The 17,231-nt window shown below is 35.7% G+C and overlaps 1 protein-coding gene across 1 annotated transcript in view; it reads right to left on the bottom strand.

Moving 5' to 3' along the window:
* LOC120173215 (plant UBX domain-containing protein 8-like) overlaps positions 1-14,036 on the bottom strand; it is a 32,992-nt gene extending 18,956 nt beyond the window's left edge. The window contains exon 1 of the mRNA XM_039180449.1: positions 14,018-14,036. The gene's annotated coding sequence lies outside the window, so the exon portion shown is untranslated. The remainder of the gene's footprint in view (positions 1-14,017) is intronic.
* Positions 14,037-17,231: the final 3,195 nt, after the last annotated feature.

Below are 17,231 nucleotides of genomic sequence, written 5' to 3'. Positions count from 1 at the left end.
ATGTTTTCAGAATTCGAAATTAGGAAGCAAATAATGGAAGTGATTTAAAAAAGTGGACTGCAGGAAACTAATTATCGAAGTGCATCTAAGTGGTGCGGGAAACTTGAATGAACGTCAATGAGTGGTTCGATTACATGACTTTGGTTACTGGGGTGTTGAAGTCGATGAATTGAATTTAGATTTTAATAGAATATGTATGTAAGTTGAAGTAAACAAAGGATTATCTTAGGAATAAGGGCTTGGAGTTAGAAGGGTTAGTATGCTCTTGTTGATATGACTCAGTTAGGAGGACTCAAACATTCTTTTTGGGGAAAGTAGATCCATTGGATGCTTTTGGAGGTTTTTTTGGATAATGGTGGGGGTTAATTGGAGGAAAGTGAGCGATGTTTCGAGCCTTATAAAGTTTAACTTGTCTATTCAACTATCTAGCATGCTATGCAGTGTGTAGTTTATTTCAATTGCGATTTGGTGGATTTTGTTGGCTTTTCATGTTGTGGTCCCATTGAGAAATCAAGTGCTCTTAAAGATCTCGTGTTTTTTTTAAAAAGCTCTGAACTTTTTGCGTGGATGGAATGACAAAGGTTGGAAATGCATGTCGTGTTAGGATTTTTTGTACGAATGTTGGTACGCTTAGAGCTTTATGTTCTGAACCTGCTCGTGGAATGAATCTAAATCAAGCTAGGCCATTTCTATAAAACAACATTGAAATGGTATATGGAGGCAATGTTATGTTTGGCTTGAAATCAAATTTGGCAAGTTGGAAAATTTATCTTTGGTAGGTGGCCAACTTTGCACATGGAAATTTCATCTTGGTTGGTGGCCAACTTATTGGAAAATTCATCTTGGTTGGTGGCCAACTTATTGGAAAATTCATCTTTGGTAGGTGACCAACTTTGTATATGGGAATTTCATCTTTGGTTCATAAAATATTAGGTTATTTATAAGTTTAGTCCTTAAAACTCAACTATAATTAGGCCTAAGTATTTCATTAGAAATTATCTCAAAATAAGTTTTCTCTTTCATTTGTTTTTTTCATTCTCTCACTTTGGGAATTATAAAGAATTCTATTTGTTGTAATATTTGTTGATAGTGAAGTTATCATCCGATGTGGTGCTCGAGGAGTAGACGATATTCTCATCGAACCTCGTAAATTTAGTGTGTTCTCTCCTTTATTGTTCTTTATTCGGTTTTTCCATTGTGTTTCAATATTCAATAGTTTGACGGGTTTATCCGCTGTGCAACCTTTGGCGGTTTTGATCTTGACATTTTAGGTTAATTTTGAAACTACGTTTGTGTGAGAAATAACCCGGTTTCCCCAACAATTGGTATCTAGAGCTTTGGTTGAGTTATCCTCGTGGTCCTGTTGCTGAAAAGATACAGTTCGTGCTATTGAATATTGTTCATTAGAATTAAAATGCCAAAATACGGATCAGTTGAGACATCAAGCTCTTCATCTGGGCCGGTGAGGAGGATGATGTCAAATGCAAATTTCTCGATAGAGTTGTTCGATGGATCCAATCATTTTGGCATGTGGCAAGGCGAGGTGTTAGACACTTTATTCCAACAAGGTCTAGACATCGCCACTGAGGAAGAAAACCCTATAGATATGGAGGAGAAAGAATGGAGAACAATTAATCGTTTGGCGTGCAGCACGATTCGATCTTGTCTTTTCAAGGAGCAGAAGTATGGCTACAAGAACGAGACTTCTGGAAGTAAGATTGGAAAGCATTGGAGGAAAAATTCCTAAAGAAAAGCACTCAGAATCTTCTCCACATGAAGAAAAGATTATTCAGATTTGATTATCAACCAGGCACTAGTATGAATGAACACAACATTGCATTCAATGAGTTAGTGGCAGACTTATTGGGCATGGATGAAACATTCAAAGATGAAGATTTGGCTTTGATGTTGTTTTCATCTCTTCCAGATGAATTTGAGCACCTTGAGACAACGTTACTTCATGGTAAGGATAATATTATCGTTAAAGATGTAACTGATGCTTTGTATAGTAATGAGCTTAGGAAGAAAACCAAGAAGGAGAGCAAGTACGAAGCAGCAGAGGCCATGGTGGCAAAAGGTCGCTCAAAAAGTCATAAGCCAAAGTGGAGAGGGAGATCAAAGTTGAAGTCCAGACTGGGAAAAGATGAATGTGCCTTTTGTCATGAGAAAGACCATTGGAAGAAAGATTGTCCGAAGCTGAAGAAGAAAAGAAAAGCTGCTCTAGATGCATGTGTTGCAGAGCATGATGCAAATGATTATAACATATCATTGGTTGCTTCATCAACAACATTCCATTCAGATGAGTGAATATTAGATTCGGGTTGTACTTATCATATGTCCCCTAATCGGGAGTGGTTCTCCTATTTAGTAGGGCTAAATGCATGAGTTGTTTATATGGGCAGTGATAATGCCTGTAAAACCGTTGAGATAGGTTCAATTCAATTGAAAAATCAAGATGGATCAACCAGAGTTCTAACTGATGTCCGGTACGTGCCCAATTTGAAGAAAAATCTTATTTCGTTAGGAGCCTTGGAATCCAAAGGTTTAGTAGTCACTATGAGAGATGGAGTTTTAAAAGTTACATCTGGTGCACTTGTGATGATGAAGGGAATTAGGAAAAGTAATTTGTATTACTACCAAGGTAGTATAATTATTGGAGTAGTTGCAGCAGCTTCCGGAGGTGATGATTTGGACACAACCCAGTTGTGGCATATGCGGTTGGGACATGCTGGAGAGAAATCCTCGCAAATTCTGACAAAGAAAGGATTGTTGAAAGGTGCAAAGGTTTGTAAATTGAACTTTTGCGAGCATTGTGTTCTTGGAAAGCAGAAGAGGGAGAAGTTTGGCACCACTATACATAATACAAAAGGTATTGTGGATTATATTCACTCAGATGTATGGGGTCCTTTAAAGACACCATCTTTGGGAGGAAACAATTATTTTGTAACTTTTGTAGATGACTTTTCCAGAAGAGTTTAGGTGTATCCAATGAAGCCTAAAGATGAAGTGCTCAGAATTTTCCTTAAATGGAAAAATATGATCGAGAACCAGACTGGTAGAAAGATCAAAAATCTTAAGACGGAAAATGAAGGGGAATATAAAATCGACCCATTCTTTGACGTTTTCCATGAGTATGGTATTGTTTGACACTTCACTGTTAGAAATACACCACAACAGAATGAGGTGGTAGAGCGTATGAATCGAACACTATTGGAGAAAGTTCGATGTATGTTGTCTAATGTTGGGTTAAGTAAGGCATTTTGGGCTGAGGATGTGACATATGCTGACCATCTCATCAATCGTCTGCCATCATCAGCGATAGGAGGAAAAACACCATTGGAGGTATGGTCTGAAAAACCTGTTACTGATTATGATTCCTTACATGTATTTGGATCCATTGCTTATTATCATGTGAAGGAATCCAAGCTTGATCCGAGAGCAAAGAACACTCTCTTTATGGGAATCACCCATGGAGTAAAAGGATTCTGCCTTTGGTGTTTAGACACCAAGAAAATAATTTATAGCAGAGATGTTACCTTTGATGAATCTGCCCTAGTAAAGAAGGTAGCAAATGAAGCTGTCCAGATAAGTAGGACTCCGCAGCAGGTGGAGCATACTCCGAAATAGGTGATGTTTCAGCAGACGATGATCCCAGAAGTTGATGCAACTGATTCTTCAAATCTAATAGAAGAATCAGAATATGAAGAGGTTCAAACCCAAGAACCATAGGAGACACCAGAACCACTTGTAGTTACAAGGCCAAGAAGAGAAATTCGTAGACCTATTCGATTTGTTGATATGGTGGCCTATGCTCTTCCAGTTGTTGATGATGATATCCCTATCACTTAACAAGAAGCAATACAAAGCTTGGAAAATGATAAGTGGAAAAGTGTCATGGATAAAGAAATGCAATCTCTAAAAGAACAACACTTGGAAGCTGGCACAATTACCGAAAGGTAAAAGAGAAATTGAATGCAAGTGGGTATTTACAAAGAAAGATGAATCTCATAGAAAGAAAGATGTTCTCTACAAGGCAAGATTGGTAGCTAAAGGCTACGCTCAAAAGGAGGGAATATAATACAATGAAGTATTTTCCCCTATTGTCAAGCATTCATCCATTAGAATATTGTTGGCCTTGGTAGCACAATTGAATTTGGAGCTAGCTCAACTTGATGTAAAGACGACTTTCTTGCACAGTGATTTAGAAGAGGAGATCTATATGACTCAACCAGAAGGATACAAAGATAGTGTTTGTGAGAAATGGGCTTATAAGCTGAACAAATCACTATATGGATTGAAGCAATCTTCGAGACAATGGTACAAGTGATTTGATAGCTTTATGAGGAGGCAAAAGTATAATAGAAGTAAATATGATCATTGTGTGTATTTACAAAAACTCAAAGATGTATCTTTTATTTATCTTCTCTTATATGTTGACGATATGTTGATCGCTTCAAAGAGTCAAAAGGAGATAGACAAATAAAAGACTCAGTTCAATCATGAGTTTGAGATGAAAGATCTAGGTGAGGCCAAGAAGATTCTTGGTATGAAGATAAGCAGAGATAGACAGAGAGGAAAGCTTTGTTTAACTCAGAAGCAATATCTGAGAAATGTATTACAATGTTTTGGCATGAATGAAAATACCAAACATGTAAGTATCCCACTAGCTTATCATTTGAAACTTAGTTCTCAGTTATCTCCTAAAAGTAAGGAAGAGCGAGAGTATATGGAAAAAGTTTCATATGCTAATGCAGTTGGGAGCTTGATGTATGCAATGGTGTGTACGTGTCCTAACATTTCACAAGCAGCTGGAGTTGTGAGCAAGTATATGCATGATCCTAGAAAAGGACATTGACAAGCTGTGAAATGGATTCTATGGTATCTCCAATAAATCGTGGATGTTGGTTTAGTTTTTTTAACATGATGAAGCGCTTGGTCAGCGTGTGGTTGGATATGTTGATTCCGACTATGCTGGTGATTTGGATAAGTGTCGATCAACTACTGAGTATTTATTTACTCTTGCTAAAGCCCTAGTAAGTTGGAAGTATTCTTTGCAATTTACGGTGACTTTGTCTATTACAGAGGCATAATACATGGCAGTTTCAGAGGCTGTAAAGGAAGCAATTTGGCTTAACGGGTTGATGGAAGACTTGGGAGTTGTTCAAAGTCACATTAGTCTCTATTGTGACAGTCAGAGCACTATTCACTTAGCGAAAAATCAAGTCTACCATTCAAGGACTAAGCATATCGATGTGAGGTATCACTTTGTGCAGGAGATCTTTGAAGAAGGAAAAATTCTACTTCATAAAATTGCAACAGCAAAAAATCCTGCAGATATGATGACCAAGGTGGTAACAATAATCAAGTTCAATCATTGTTTGAACTTGATTAATATCCTGAAAGTATGAACACCTTCGGGTGTGTGGCGCTTGTGAGCGTAATTAGAGTCACAACATCTAATTTGGGGAGTTGAAGAAGTTGATAGGCTTGGTAATTTCAAGCCAATGTGGAGATTTGTTATGTTTGGCTTGAAATCAAATTTGGCAAGTTGGAAAATTTATCTTTGGTAGGTGGCCAACTTTGCACATGGGAATTTCATATTGGTTGGTGGCCAACTTATTGGAAAATTCATCTTTGGTAGGTGACCAACTTTGCATATGGGAATTTCATCTTTGGTCCCTAAAATATTAGGTTATTTATAAGTTTAGTCCTTAAAACTCAATTATAAATAGACCTAAGTATTTCATTAGAAATCATCCTAAAACAAGTTCTCTCTTCCATTTGTTTTATTCATTCTCCCACTTTGGGAATTCTAAAGAATTCCATTTGTTGTAATATTTGTTGATAGTGAAGTTATCATCCGGTGTGGTGCCCGAGGAGTAGACGATATTCTCGTCGAACCTCGTAAATTTGGTGTGTTCTCTCCTTTATTGTTTTTTATTCGGGTTTTCCATTGTGTTTCAATATTCAATAGTTTGACGGGTTTATCCGCTGTGCCACCTTTGGCGATTTTGATCTTGACATTTTAGGTCAATTTTGAAACTACGTTCGTGTGGGAAATAACCCGGTTTCCCCAACAGGCAAGTGGGTGGGTTTGTCGTCTTGGCTGTGGAGATTGAGTCTTGGTTGGTATTAAATTAGATTGGAAAGCTATTATATTGTCCTAAGATTTGTGGCCTGCTTGTTTAAAAATTGATACTTTGTTAAATCAGATTGCTAAGATTAAATTTTGAGAGAAAATAAAATGGGTAGCTGCATGGTTGGCTAAAGATGGAATGTGAAGCTTATCAATCTTTAAGACACGGTGGTAATAGGTCTATTTGAAGTATTATTTAACTATGTGTGTAATATTCAGTTGTTTTGTCGGTGCTGCAGATTGACAAATTAATGTTTAAGTAGTCTCGTACTATTGGCTTTAGCTTTTCTGTGCGGTTGTGGGTTTTGTTTCCCATAGTTGTATATACTCTTTTCCTCTATTTAAGATTAGGGAGGTTTTCTTCTATTCATTTATTCAAACCAAAACAAAAAACGGTTTCGTTTCTATTCTTTGCGAATATTTGTTAAATATGAGCAACAATGTTTGAAGAAGAATATAATTTCTCTACCCTTTTCAAACCCCTATATTTTGATATTTTGTCCTCTAAATTAATTATTTTAAATTCTTGTATCATGGTATTATAAGACAAATAGTACTATGGTAGCATTAACTACGTGTATATTCTACCATAGGTTTAGTAACTCAAAATTGTTAGAATTTTGATGTTTTGTCAAAATATATATATATATATTAACAAAAAAATTGATTTTAATAAAAAGAGAAAATATTCATAATTATAATGAAAGTTTATAATTATAGTCATAAATTAAATATATAATTAGACTATTTTCTATGACTATTAACATAAGAAACTGATTACTTGATATCATAAATCATATAAAGAAAAGTTAAAAACTCAATCATATTTTTTTTTGATAGGAATAAAGATTTATTAAGATCAAGATAGGGAGAACAACTTATCAGCCTCATTAAAAACCTCCCTAATCTAAATGGAGGAAAAGAGTGCTAATAAGAGAACAAAACAAACAAACATAACAAAAGCGAAAGTCAGACCTACAAAGACAACAAAAGCGAATAGAGACAAATCCAGAAAAAAATATTCAAACCGAACAAACAAAACATCTGCAACCAACTAAAAACTCATAACAATTCCAACCGAAGAGGCTTCGACGACTATCACAATCTGAACATGAAGAAATCAAAAGCTCCCTCAACGTGTTCCTTTCTTCTCGGCAACTCTGCTATAACAGCGACGCCATGTCTGAGTTACTACAATTATTGGCAACCAAGCTTGATATGGAGGCTCCTTGTTGAATATTATATCCAACTCCATGACTTATTCTCTGAAACGAGAAATAAGGAGCTTGGAAAATATTAAATGGCAGCGATGGGCCCACATGTTGGAGAAGCTCAATAAACTAATCATAGCAAACAAAGTTGAATAAATTAATTGCCTCCCTCGTCACTAGCGCACACAAATATGAAAAACTATGAGGTTGCCTGGACATGTATTCCATTGGAACTACCATCGAGTTGTGACCACTAGGATCCTCAAAGAAGTACGTAGCTCGACTCCCACCCACCGCATATGCTCTTGGCTAGAGTGCCTATGGTTAATTTCTAAAAAACACGGCTGACCATCCATCCTTCCTCCACTTTAGAGTGAAAAGCATCAAGCCTCCACTAAGCACTGTCTCGGCAAGGCCCCCCATTATGCCCCTTGCGCCCCACTAACCTCATACAATAAAATACTATAACCAAACAAATGGCGCAAAGGAAAAAACGTTGGAACCCCACTGCACACTGCTTTGGATTTCAAAAATCCAACTGCCCAACACTTAAAAGCTAAAAACCTGCTCAATATGATCAAAAACAGCCCAATAGACATGCACATGCACTCTACTTCCTACCTCAAATGCAATATGCACTAAAAAAAGCACTCCTCTAGCGAAGAAAGACAAAAATTAGATACCCCATAACGCACAATGAAGGACACTCCATACATTTTGCCTTCAAAAGCAACTCAGACCTCAGCCTTAGCACCCACTACCGCCCCATAACCTATCTCCAAAGCACAAACATATCCTCATCACTGACAGGTAAAGTCGCGTGAACCTTTCCCATACTAAAAAACAGAACTCATGAACATACCCAAAATACCTTGATAACAACACTCTAACTTTGGAAAACCTGAACCCACCAAAAACGCCTCAGAAGCCAATAATACGAACTCATGAACTTATCAAGAAAACTCTCATCTACGTTCCCAACAAAAGCAACCAATAAAAAACCTATAACTCACGCCAACCCCTACAAAAAAAAATCACTGTAGACGCCATACGCACTAAAGAAAATCGAAAATCTCCCGCCCCCTGAACCCCCACTACAAGTCCATCCACAAAAAACCCTGTCTAAACTTCTCCAAGATCTCCAAAAGACCACGACAGGGACCTCAACTATCAAATGCAGAAGAAACTTACCACCTGCCCTACAACACCCTCACTACACTCAACACAATTCTAATGACACTAACTCCTCAAGAACCTTTCTTTCAGGCCCAGCAAATGTAATACCAAGCATCTTCGCAACTGACAGAGTTTCCTCCGCTTCAGCATACGCCGCAACCCACTTTTTCTTTATGTCCGAATATGAAATAGATCTACCTGATAATTCAGTAGATTCTAGATCAGACTTCTTCAGCTTGGAACTCTTCAACGCTCGATCTCTTCGATTCCTCTCAGCTTTCGATAGGACTGAGTCCTGGATATCCAACATAGAACCAAACTTCTGCATCTTCTTTTTATTCGTAATGGACATTTCTGGCGCACATGAAACATCTTCCGAGACTCCTCCAAAATATTCTTTTTCAGAGAACTTCGATTTATTGACGACGCCTAATTCCAAAGAGTTAACAGGACCCAAAACTAAACCTTCACTCCTCCCCCCTGAAACCACCAGATCATCTTTATGAGATTTCAATAAAAAACCATTCTTTAATCCCATCCTTAAAGGAGGCTCAATCTTTGGAGCAACTACTACAGAAGCATTCACCAAAACTCCATCCTCTAACTTTGACATCCCGTCTATAATAGGACTGGGCACAATTGACTCTACAGCCAAAGACGCTACCCCATCAATATCCAATCCTTGCAACCCGACGTGATTGCAGTGATCTATAATTTGAAAGTCAACATTCTGTCCACCATCCTCAACACCACACTCGACCTCACTCTGCTTCCCAAAACTAACCTTTTTACGACAAAGGAGGCTATCCCCAGAGCACGTGACATCAAAAGGGATGCCATCAGAAGAAGACCCTTTCTTACCATCAGAACTTCCCGACTCAGAAGCCACCGACAAATCATCTTTAACTGGAGACACACCTGCATTATTAGCCCCAACCTCAACCTCATCCTTCTTAACCTCAAGCTCTAATTTCTTCAGGACTTCAGATTTAGACAAATTTCTTAAAGAATGATCCACCAACCTAACTTCAAGAACACGAACATCAAACTTTTTATTCTCCACCACTACATCAACAACTTCATCAATCCGAGCTTCCGAAGAAGTAGAAATCAACATATTAACTTTCTCACAATCTAAATGATGGCTAACATTATCTCCAAACGCCTCAAATCTTCCCCAAAAGCCAACTAATCTTTTCAAAGTGACTGCATTCCAGCAATGCAATGGTAACCCCTCTATCTCTAGCCAAACAACTCTCTCCTTCTGGCAAAAAGACTCAGTCCAAAGCATTACATCCACAAAAATCTCTTTCAAGTAAGACCACTGAAGGTCTTCAAGCATGATAAAGAGACCTTCATCCTCGATAGTGAGAAGAAATGATTTTCCACAAAGTCTTTGAACTTTGATTTCCCCTAAACCCCAGTTATGTAATCTGTCAACAATACTCCCAACACTACAAACACCAGCCATAACACCTACCAAACATCTCTTTAACTTTATTACTTCGCCCTCATCCACATGCCCCTTAACTTCCTTCCTGAAAGCACACGCTAGACTAGCCTCCTTCGTTTGAGAAATACTAGTTGCGACAGGGTTTGCTAAATTACCTTTCCATGACAACTTACACTGCGCACATTTAACCTTCGGAGCCTTCAAAGAATACTTAGCAAATCTCACTGAGATGCGACTACCATACACCATAAGACCATTCAAACGTTCCTTAACTCTATCGGCTTCTACCATATTGCCAACTTTGACGAAACCATATAACTCGAACAAAAGACAGATATAAATAAATCTGATTGCATCTACAAACGAACCACAAAAAGAGATCAAACTGCTAAAAAAATACCGACAAACTGTAATTGAAGTCGAACGACGTTAGAAAACTATCCACAAACACATTCACGTTAAAAAAACAACTCTCTTTAACATGATGTTGTCTTTTTAGTTCCACCCTTAACTGTTTTTATCTGATGTTATCCTTTCTTACCTTGAACCTTAGGTGATTTTAGTTGATCCATGATACAAAATTAAGGTGATTTTAGGACACCTGAGTGAGAGTTACACCAGTTTTAATAGTTAAGAGGGCAGGTGTAGGTTTTGGTTGTTCCAATTTTGCAATAACTGTAAAGTTTATCATTTTCTTTGTTTCCTTATTTTCATTTAATTTATTATTTTTTTACTAAAACAAAATCAACGTTACTTTGATAATATATATTTTAAAATGTTTAATAAAATTAAATTATTTTAATAAATTTAATTTATTTAGCTTATTTATTAAATTATTTTTTTATTTTTTAGAAAATTTAAGTTCTTTAAAAATTAAATCGTTTATAACAATTTAGTTCAATTAATTTTATTTATATTTTGATTTTAGTGTTTAAAATTTAAAGTTTAGGGTTTAGGGTTTGAATTGAGGGTTAGGATTTATAGTTTATGGAATAGGATTTAGGGTTTAGTTACGATTTAAATTAAAAAAATTAAATTCACTAAAAGTAACAAAATATTATTGAAAATTTAAAAAACATATATTACCAAACTTATATTGATTTTGTTTTAGTAAGAAAATAAAAAATTAAATGAAAAGATAATTAATAAATGTGCGACAATATAAGCGGTGTATATATAATAGAGACAGAGAAATTCTATTTATTTGAAGAGTTAGGCAAGATTCGAATAGTTTAAAATATTATAAAAACTAAAGATAATAATTTCTTTTATGGTTATAACTCATCAAGATGAAAATCTTATTAATAATCATGATTTGAGTATTTATCCTCTGAATTAATTATTTTAAATACTTGTATCATGGTATTATAAGACAAATAATAATATGGTAGCATTAACTACGTGTATATTCTACCATATGGTTTCGTAACTCAAAATTGTTAGAATTATGATGTTTTGTCAATATATATATATATTTTATTTTTTAACTAAAAAAATTGATTTTAATAAAAAGAGAAAATATTCATAATTATAATGAAAGTTCATAATTATAATCATAAATTAAATATATAATTAGAATATTTTTCTATGACTATTAACATAAGAAACTGATTACTTGATATTATAAATCATATAAGGAAAAGTTAAAAACTCAACCATATAACTCGAACAAAAGATAGATATAAATAAATTTGATTGCATCTACAAACGAACCACAAAAAAAGATCAAACTACTAAAATTTACCGACAAACTGTAATTGAAGTAGAACGACGTTAAAAAACTATCCATAATAACAATCTCGTTAAAAAACAACTCTCTTTAGCATGATGTAGCCTTTTTAGCTCCACCCTTAACTGTTTTTATCTGATGTTATCCTTTCTTACCTTGAATCTTTGGTGATTTTAGTTGATACATGATACAAAATTAAGATGCATTTTTTACAGTATTTCAGAGCATCAATGCATTGGTTTGGACTCGCAATAACATCGGGGGGGGGGGGGGGAAGTTAATCTCATATGCAAAGGTATCATAAAAAGCAGAGTTGCAACAATTATTTTCGTGACATTTTATAGATTAAAATACTATGATTACATAATTAGAACCACAACATCGGAAAGGAAGGCGATACCCATCCGTCCATATATAGAAAACAGTAAACGTAGAAACGATTATTCATGCATGCAGGACAACTAAGACCTACATCATTCGTAGAAACGATTATTCATAATTTTAGGACACCTGAGTGAGAACTACACCAATTTTAATAGTTAAGAGGGCAGGTGTAGGTTTTGGTTATTCCAATTTTGCAATAACTGTTGAGAAGAACGTTAAGATCAGCGTCAATGTTGAGGCTGAGGAAACCAAAGATTTGGAACTTGACCATAGCACAAAGGCAAAGTTCCGCATCGGCAGCGACCAAGTTTCCAAGGAGGGCGCAGCATGGGCTACCCTGTGTAAGACCTCCCCCGAGAATCCCGAAGGGCAACACGTTGACGCAAACATTCAGGTCAGTGCCGGGGCATTGGGTAAGTGTACCAGTAATGAGAGCGTCGGTCATTGAGAAAAACAGCAGGTTGAGGGAGAGAAGAAGGGCAATTGCTGCTGAAGCCTTGGAAGCCATTTCTCAAAGGAAACAAACTTAATTTGTGTTGAGAATATTATAAAGCCTGGTGGAGTTGATGAAAAACGTTAGAGTTGGAAGAGGCTTTTTATAGATGGAGGTGGGGAACAATTTGGATGCTAAAATACAAAAAAATTATCCAACTTGGAGTGCCAATGGGAATTTTTATATACCGAAGTCAAATGGGATGGAGATCGGATCCCGATATTTGGGAGTTTTAAAACCTTGTAGTAGTACTATGTGTCAGCTCCATAGATGCTTCGTTTTTTTCCTATGAGTTTCCTAGGCTTCCTGCTCCAGAGCCAATGATGTATTTCGCTCATGAACATGCACATTTTTAGGGCGAAAGCATTTGCATTACAAATCTTACGGCTAAACCTATGCTTTAATGCTTATACCAAACATATAATAGTGTTTATGTAGTGTAGTGTTTGTGCATTACAAATCTTACGGCTACACTCGTGGGAAAACCAGTGGGAATAGTATATTACTAGGTTTTCAAGGTGAACGTATTACGTATTTTAAAGGCGACTCAAATGAGAGAAAAAAACCTATTTAAATGTGCCTGTCAATTAGTTTTGAGCTGGCCTTACAGTACATGTATAAATTTACTTGAGAGGTAAAACCGGTTGTTTATGAACATTAAATAAATGTTGCATTTTGCGTCATATTTATATACACTAAATTATTATGGGTTCATCGGTAATTTGAATGATTGTCTAGTGAATAACGTTTGAAACTAGTATATATATATATATTAGTTTTACATAGATTTATAACCGTTGCATAAGTGAAAATAAATCTATTATATATATATATAAGTGACGGGTGCATAAATTTTAGAGATGCATTTTTAAAATTTTAAGAGAGACGAAATTTAAAATTTTAAACTTAGGATGCAGAGATAATAATGTTCTTTCAGAACAAGTGAAGGGTTTGTTAAAGAACCAAAATATAGTGGACGTGGAAGAGCAGTTATTTTAGGATACATCAAAAGTGGGTGTAAGTGATAAAGATGGGTTGTTGAAGGATTCAAATGAGCCTAAAAAAGATGAATTGGATGATTTAAATCTTCTTAATAGATGTACACCCGGAGCATGGGCTTTAAAAATTATTAGCTGTCTAGAAGGATGAGTCTAGAAGATGACATAAATGAGGACATTATGAGAGATTCAATGGAAAATCAAGTGGAATTGAGATGCAATGGAGATGAAACGTGAGAAGTAATGGTGAACAAATTGAAAAATAACCCAGAAAGTGAAGAGCTGGTGGTTAGAACTAATTTAGTTTCTGAGAATAACGAATCAGTTCCAAAGAAAAATAGATGTGACAAACCTTGTTACAAAAAAAAGGGTAGGTATCTTTGGCAGAAATGGAAGAGAGATTTTGACAAGCTTGGAAAGAAAAAGGCCTCGTACAAGTAGAAAGAAGAAGAAGAAACAAGCAAGGTCCTTATCGAACTCGAATATTCTAGTTAGAAGGTCGATCTTGTTAAGGGAACCAAAATTTTTTGGAGTTTAGGCAAAATAATTGGGATACAGTTTCTAGGTCCAAAAGAGAAAGTGATGTGAGAGAGAGCAATGTTGGAAGGCTCGGATAGTGAGTCGATGGCATTTTAAAGAAGAACAAGAGTTCGTTCAATTACAACGTGGAGGTCGAGACTAGCGTTGAGGAAATTGTCTTGGAATATCAGAGGTATGATATCTAATGTTAAATTTCAGTTTTAAGAAAAGCCATAAGTTTAAATAAAGTAGTTGTGATCTTCATCCTTGATGAGTGTTCTAAATCAATAATATTTGCTTTTCTATTCTTCGATCTTATGGATTTATTGCTACTGATTTAGTTTTTATTTTTGTGTAGGATTTTACTTTCCAAAATTAGCAGTAAAAAGGGCTCATTCTGTAATTTTTTTATTATTTGGTCACGGCTGGAGACATGAGCATGACTTTGGGCATGACACGATCTGACATGACAGTTTCTAGAAGGTCTAGTCAGTAGTTGTTTTCTAGAAGATCTAGTCAGCACCTTCTGAAAGGTGAACGAACAGAGATATCTTATGAGATTTATTTTTAATTTTAATGTTTGAATTTAGAAAACATTTGGAATTATCTTTAAGATTATTTTTCTTTTAATTTATATATTTATCTCTAGGATTTCAGAGGCTATAAATACCCTTTTGGGGTAAGTCTAAACTCACAACTCAGATTTCACTCTTCTTCTTTTTTCTAGTTTTATAAAAGTCTTTCTTTTATTTTCTTTTCAAGTTTCTATTTTATTTTTATTTTTATTTTCATTGCATTTTAAGTTTTATTTTTAAACATGTTAAGTATGACTTTTGTCATGCTTAGCTAATTTTATCATAAGCTGAGAGCTTAAACAATGACTCAAATCCAACGTGAGAATTAAAAAGCACTTGAATAACTTCGGAATATCTCTCTCAATTTCTACACTTATTTTCAAAATCAAAACAGTTTTCAAAATCAAAGATTGAATTTGGTCAAGATATTGTTGCGATTAAATGTGTGGGAGGAAGGATCGACTTAATTAAAGCACATTCGACTTCCTGGGAACACACTTGGTGAGATTGCCTTGCTAAGAGGGAATTGAGATCAAAATTAGTAGTTATTGAAACAACAATCCGAGTCAGTATTCACGAACCTGAACGATTATTGATCTACGACAATTGATGTTGATAATATCAAATTTTGAAGCCGAAATCAAATATTGCCTTGGGTATTCGGTATACAAAGAAGAGTTACGAGCATTGTCCTTGTACACAAAGTAATAGACATGAATCCCGAAGAGAAAATCTAATTCGATGATCCGAAAGAAATTGAGTCAAAGCAAATCTTGAAGCTGTTTTTACCATATTCATTTTTAACTTTACATTCTTTATTTTTACTTTATATCACTTTTTATTATTTAATCATTTTTACCAAAAAACCTATTCTCATCTACTGCATAAAGCCTGGTCACGACAATTCAAACCGAAATTTAGGAATTTTCTAAGTCCATATGGATTGACCCTTACTTTTATTTACTATGTATTTCCTTTATTTATTAATTGAGAAGAAGAAATTTATTTTGAAATCAAAACGAAAGTTGTCAAATTGGCGTCGTTACCGGGGACTTCACCAACGTTACTAATTTTTGTTTGCTTTTGATTAATGACCAGGACAAACCCGAGCAAATTAGTGGAGTACGACCCATAAATTAAAACTAGCGCTTGGAGAATTCACGCACAGACTCTTCGGGAAAGAAAGAGACAATATTTAGATCCATAATCAAATTCAAAATCAAGTTCAAGCATATCCGTTAATACCGAACCAAATTCGATGGTTGATCCCACTATCAGAGAGTTAGCCGCAACTCCTACTAAACATGAGTCTTTATGCATTGATTTTCCCCAAGACGAAACACCATACCAGTTAAAAACTTGTCTTATTCATCTCCTCCCTACCTTCCGCGGATTACTAAACGAGTATCCACATAAACATCTCACGAAATTTCACATGGTCTGCTCCATCATGAGACCACATGAAGTAACTGATGACCAAATCAAACTTAGAGCTTTTCTTTTTTCCTTAGTCGATTCGGTTAGCAAGTGAGTTACGAAGAAGAATACTTGGAATCAAACAACTTGATGGAGAGTCACTCTATGAATACTGAGAGAGATTTAAAAAGTTATGCGCTAGTTGCCCACAACATGGGTTAACCGAACAAATGCTCCTTTAGTATTTTTATGAAGGATTAACACCCCTGGAAATGAAGATGATCGATGCTGCCAGCAGAGGAGATTTGGTGAACATGACTTCTATTGAGGCTAAGGATTTAATTTCCACGATGGCTGCAAATTCCCAACAGTTTTGCCAAACTAATGAACCTCCTCGAATGGTTCATGAGATAAGTTCATATTCCTTAGAAAGTAAGATAGATAAATTAACTGAAGTAGTCAACTCTCTTGTTGCAGGAAAGATAAGACCTAACAGATAATGTGGAATATGTTCATTAACTGATCATCCAACAGACGACTATCCACTGATTCACGATAACACATCGACTCAAGTTAATGCAGTAGGGAACTTTCCAGGACCTCCCCAGAGGGCTTATAATCCCTACAGTAATACTTACAACCAAGGATAGAGGGATCATCCAAATTTCAGTTACGCTCAAAACTCAAGGCCAAATCAAGCTTATCAACCAAGGCCACTTTCACCACCCCAATAGCCGCAAAAGTCTTCATTAGAATCAATTGTCAAGAGGTTGGCTCTTTCCTAAGAAAAATTCCAGATTCGTACTGAAGCCCACTTACAAGAGATGGATAAGCAGATAAACCAACTGGCTCAGACCATAGGATGTTTAGAATCAGAAGGTAAACTTTCGTCTCAAACCGAGGTAAATCCAAGGGAGAATGTCAGTTTCATCACTCTTTGGAGTGGTACAGTGGTCGCGCAACCTGTTCCAGAAGATGAAGCAATCCAAAAAGGAGATCATTGACTCAAGATCCCAGAAGAAGATATACGAAGTAAAAATGGATCTAACGCCATCTCCCTATGATGTACCACTATATTTTCCATCGAGGTTAGTAAAAAGGGATAAACAACCTGAGAAAAAGGAAATACTAGATGTATTTG

Source organism: Hibiscus syriacus, unplaced genomic scaffold (genome assembly GCF_006381635.1).
Source record: "Hibiscus syriacus cultivar Baekdansim isolate YM2019G1 unplaced genomic scaffold, ASM638163v2 tig00111942_pilon, whole genome shotgun sequence".
Taxonomy (NCBI): domain Eukaryota; kingdom Viridiplantae; phylum Streptophyta; class Magnoliopsida; order Malvales; family Malvaceae; genus Hibiscus; species Hibiscus syriacus.
The sequence above is the reverse complement of the archived record's forward strand: the minus strand, read 5'-3'. Positions and strand labels throughout refer to the sequence as shown.